Raw genomic sequence first — 6,002 nt, 5'->3', positions numbered from 1 at the left:
GACATCTTTTGTGATAAAATGCTCAAGCAGGCGGATGATGAAGAAGAGCCATGTCCTGCACAGACGTTTCCTGACTTCATAATAACTCTGTTCTTTATTGCTTTTGTGTTCTCTCTTTTCTAGTTTTGGTCCCAAGAAAAACTAGCTCAACTTTAGCCCTGAGAATTATGCTTACACGCAGGAACTTCTGTTAAAGGATTGTTTAGGCAGCTGCTAAGTACCCTTCATATGTTAATATATTCATATATGTGGTTAATAGGAACTTGTGACCTAAAGCTTAGAACTGAAATATAAGATTTTCTTTTTAAAGATTTCCCAAATTAATAATTTTTGTTTTCTTTTGCTTTCAGAATTTTAAATTTTAGTGCCTCTTAAAAAATACCTTAGGGTTTTTAAACACGAGGCAAAACTCATAAAGTTTGAATTTCTTCTTGTTCCTTAGTTTTCCTACTCTAAGTTCTTCTCTTCATTATGTTTAATAATTAGTTAGAGCTTCTGGAACTTGTCTTTTTTTTTTCTTTGGCTGAAACTGTCTTGCTTGGTTTTATCTCTGCAATGATCTCTATAAATATAATTTAGTTAGCATATTTTTAACACCTATAGCGTATGAAGTACTATTTGAGATAATTAATAGTTGAATCTTGTTTTTCATTCTTTATTAATTCATAACCTTCCTGGACAAACACATACCTAAAGTTTTTATGATCAAGCATGCCTCACATAATATGCTAGCAGGAAGAAACACATAGATATTTTGTTGTTGTTAACATCTTAACGTTGTTTTGACTGAAAAATTTTTTTTTTTTTTTTTTTTTTTTTTGGTGGTACTGGGGTTCCTGGAAACCCTTCTACCTCCGGGCTACACTCCCAGACCATTTTTTTAAATTTGGAAACAGGGTCTCTTAAGCCAGCGGGGCTGGCTTTGAACCTACGGAATCCTCCTCTCTCCGCCTCCCAAGCAGGGGGATTACAAGTGTGCGCCACCATGCCCGGCAAAATTTTTATTATTACGTTTTTAAGTTGCCAAAATAGAAAATAAACTATTGATGCAATAGGATAAGGTAAAGCAAAAGCAGAGTATATAAAATACACTTTCTGAATTTTTTCTTGCTTTTTCTGAACATAGGTTAAAAAATTAATATACTTCATATTGCTCACAAGAAATGTTGAGCTTCCAGTATTTACGTGAAAAAGAAATTCGAGAAGTACATTATTCGCTTTGATTTGGTTTCATCCTTGACAGTATTGGTTATTGGGGGGTTTGGTACATTAGTAGATGGATCCATGTGGATGTTTGTTCCATAACTGACTCATCTTCTGTTTACCCCTTTAGCATATTCTTTTTACATAGATGGATTTAAATATGATTCCTGTCTTATTTTTTTTTGAGAAATTATGTAAAGAGTTAATCCTTAAGATAATAAATTATTGGAGATTAAGGTAAGGTTTGCAGTTTTTTAAACATAAAATGAAAATGTTTTGTAAATTCTTGATATTCCTTATGAATATCGAGTTATATTTTCTTCTTATATAACATCTTATGAAAATGAAAAATAAAGCCTCTACAATCTTTGCCCTCAGTCCTCACAATATATCTCAAAAAATAAGTTACTTAACACTCATTCCATGAGTGCAAAGTCCCATGGAATGTGTGTGTAAATGATGGAAATGTATTCCTTTCATTGGTTCATCTAAACGTTGATTCTTTTACCTTCAAGGAAGGGAGAAGGGGCACTCATTTAATATAGTTCTTACAAATATGACTTGTCACTCCCTTTCTGTAGCCTTACTTGCTCATCTCAAATACTGGATTCTTATTTTCACTCCATATTACAGTTTACACATCACTGCCTTGTATTTTATGTAGTGTAATTTTATTTTATTTTATTTTTTTGTGGGTCTGTGGATGGAACCCAGGGGCATTTGACCTCTGAGCTACACTCCTGCCCTGTTTTTCCTTCTTTATTTTGAAACAGGGTCTCACAGAGTTGCAGAGGGCCTCACTAAATAGCTGAGGTTGTCCGTGAACCGCGATCCTCTGCTCTCAGCCTCCTGAATGCTGGGATTACAAGTGTGTGTCACCACGCCCGGCTTGTAGTGTAATTTTCTATAAAAGGCTGCAGTTTTAGTTTATCAGTGCTAAATGTTGCCCTGGATAAAACAAGAAGTGAAAATATAAATTTTAAACACTTTTCATAAGCTATTTAAAACATTTTCTAAGTTTATCAGTGACCCTAAATTTACTTTCAACATGTAAGTAGTATTTTATATAATAGTAGTTATATTAGATGTATTTTATTAAGCTAATTGCCACTTTTGTTACAAAATATTTGAGGAGAAAGATGGAAATGATCTTATTTTTAAGTCCCAGTTGAGTTGACTCCTAATTTTTTCTGATTAGAATATAAGAATATGTCTTTGTTGCTTAAAATATAAAATTGTTTTCTTAGCCTATCTTTACCTAAAAAAAATTAACCCTAAAACCTCAACACACAGTATTTTCTTGTAGCTATCCAAATTTTGCCTTGAACAAAGTATAGATTTTTGCAAGAGAATCTATATAATAAAATAATACATCACACAGTATTTTGGTTCTTATCCCTGAGTCTTACTACAGACATTTATAAAAGCCAGGTACTAATGTCACTGGTGATCTAAATGAAAATGAAATCAGAAGTAAATGTCTAGGAGAAAAGCCCTATTTATGGCACAAAACTTCAAAATCTGATTAAATGTTCTATTTTACAGGGAACAGTAAATGCTAAAACACGATTTTTTGTTTGTTTTTTAATAAGTCTCTTTTTTAAAACAATAGTTTTGTGGATTGAACCCAGGGACATTCTACTTCAGAGACCAAGTCTTGCTCAGCCCTCCCCCTAACGTGCTGAAGCTAGCCTCAGACCACTGGTCCTCTTTTCTCAGCATCCCAAGATCTTGGATTATAGCCATATGCTACTGTGCCCAGCTTTTTTTTTTTTTTTTTTTTTTTTTTTTGCGGGTCTGGAGATGGAACGTAGGGGCATTCGACCTCTGAGCTACACTCCCTGCTCTATTTTTTATTCTTTATTTTGAAACAAGGTCTCACTGAGTTGCAGAGGGCCTTACTAAGTAGCTAAGACTGTCCACAAACCACGATCCTCTGGTCTCAGCCTCCCGAATCCTGGGATTACAAGCGTGTGCCACCATGCCTGGCTCTGTGCCCAGCTTTAATAACTCTCTTTGGAAAAAAATGAAAAAATTGCTATCATTAATTTCTTGAAAATGTGCTGTAATTATATTAAGCAAAGCTTCAAATCAGGGGCCTACTACTTACTATGTAATAGTATTGAATACCACTTAAAGTAATAGAGAGTGATGCATTTTTTTTCTTAGCATTAGAATTATATACCACTATATTGTCTCCAAGTCTAAGGGACAAATAAATGACTTCACTTGAGTGTTCCATCTTGGCACTATGTTGTAATATGTCTTTGACTTTAGAATAAGATATGTTGTGTACTCGTCTTCACAAAGTATATACTTATAACATTTCATCCTACCTATTTACATTGATATATACTTTAAGTATTTAAGAGAATAATTGAGAACAATTGCCAGCCCAGTTAAAACACAACAGGTTTCTGTAGAAGCTAAAAGGAGCCACCTACAGGCTACTTAAACCATCTAAGTTGCTGGACATGAAGAGACTGGAAGGCTTGAAATCTCATATTGTTAGGGCAGAGTTCATAACTTAAACAGGAATGGATAGATGAGCTGAATCTCTGTATAGAATTCAGAAGTCCTATGAGTCAAGAAGAAAAAATAATTAGATCTTTATTTCCACTAACCTCTAGAAGGAATCAGAATTCTTTTCCATTTCTGAATATACTCAATAAATCTGAGGATAGCAGGCCCTCTGGCTCTGTAGGTTCTCATAATATAGCATAACAACTGTTTATGTATTATTTACATTGTATTAGGTATAATAACTTATCTAGAGATGTTTGAGAAGGGAGAATGTGTGGAAGTTATGTGCAAAATACTACACCATTTTATAAGACTTGAACATCCTTGGATTTTGGTACCTGAGGGCGCCCTGGAAATAATTCCTCTGAAATACCAAGAGATGACTGTAATGTCAGTGGTATTTGTAACTTTGTCACCATCAGAAAGAACAGATATTTTCATATTATAATGGTTACTTAACAAATATTTTTAAAAATAATTATAATTTCATTGTCATGGAATTAGGGCAGTTTTCAGACTACTTTAAAATAGGCTAGTCACACCGGGCATGGTGGTGCACGCTTGTAATCCCTGTGCTTGGGAGGTGGAGACAGGAGGATTGTGCAGGTTCGAAGCCAGCATTGCTGGCTTAAGAGATCCTGTTTCCAAATAAAAAATAGGTGTCTGGGAGTGTAGCCTGGAGGTAGAAGGGTTTCCAGGAACCCCAATACCACAAAAAAATGAATGAATGAATGAATGAATGAATGAATAAATAAAATAGGCTAGTCAGTAGCTTCCTTAGAGCTAGTGTAGATCTTGCTTGTTAAATGATCCATAAAGGTGCACAGAGATAACTAGATCCAAAAGTTAATTTTTTAAAATACTTGGATACTTATTTCATAAAATTGTTTTTTTCAAAAATTGTTAGTTTCACTTAAATATCTGCATGTTTTATTTGTTTAAAAACATTACTTAAGGAGGAATTTACAAGCTTTACCAAACTTCTAGAGGTGTGTTGTCATTAAGAAATCCTGCACCAGGGTCATGTCAGTAGATTAAATATATTTTTTCAATGTAGAAGATTGTTGTATGTTATGAAAGAAGTAAAAATACAAAAGATGGTAATTTACCACTTATTTCTTCCTGGTAGGATGTAAAGATTAAGGAGAATAGGACTTTTCAAAGCAGGCAGCTCCAGTGCATTCATTTGAAAAAAGGAAGTACTTTAGTGAGGATCTCTAAGGAGTCAAGATAACAGAAAATGAAGCTTAAGACATTCAGGATGAGGGGAAATGGTTTATGAAGTATCATAGTAAAAGTATGGCTTTAGAGACCATACTTATACAACTTTTTAGCCGTAAAGCATTTGATGAATCATTCAATTCTTCTGTGACAATTTTTTCATTGATAATTGAAAAATTTGCAAACACTTTAAATTACAGCACTTTCATACTTATTTTCTCAGTTGACTTTCACAGTTTTGTGGCAGTGGTGAGAATTATTTGTATTTCACAAAAGAGGAAACGTATGGTCAGATGATATAAGACACTTCTAAGTCCAAGTCCTCTCCTGCTGCCTTATCAGAATTTAAACCTATCAGATTTAAGGCTTTTCTTAAAAGTAGGAAGGAGAAATAACTTCTGTTGCATTTGAAAAATATTGTAGTCTCTGAGGTGCTTAAGTGAAATACTTTTAAAATAGACTTTGTTTTCTATTGAGTCAATGTTAGATTTTTGTCTTCCTTCTCTTCATTTTTTAAATCTTTAAATTCAGTTTTACTTAATTTTTCAAACATTCATTGAGAACCCTCACTTTGTGCCAAGATCTTAGAGAACTAATATTCTTGTTGGGGAGATGAAAATATTAAAGAAATAATTACAATACAACCTGGAAGTACCTCAAGCAAAATGCTACAAAAAACAAACAAACAAACAAACAAACAAACAAACAAACAAAAAACAGGTAAGCAAGCATTTAACCCAACCCTTTGTAGTTTACAGTACAGCCAAACCTTGAAAGATAAACAGGAATGTATAAGAATGACATTGTATCTCTCTTTTTTTAAAGATAATTTTTAAGAGAATCCAAATAAATTTTGAAAAACTAGGCTCGTGATCATTAATATATTTGTGGTTCTTATTGACATATACCATATCACAACTTTTCTCTATGTTTAAGTTCCTAAATTTCATTATTATTATGCTTTTTTGGTTGGACCAAAGTTCTCAGGTCCAAAAAAACTAATTGGTTTTATTGAGTAAAGTTTTTCAAATTTTCTACTGTCAATTCAACTAACA

Source organism: Muscardinus avellanarius (genome assembly GCF_963383645.1).
Source record: "Muscardinus avellanarius genome assembly, chromosome: 11".
Lineage (NCBI taxonomy): Eukaryota > Metazoa > Chordata > Mammalia > Rodentia > Gliridae > Muscardinus > Muscardinus avellanarius.
Note: the sequence above shows the minus strand (reverse complement) of the source record.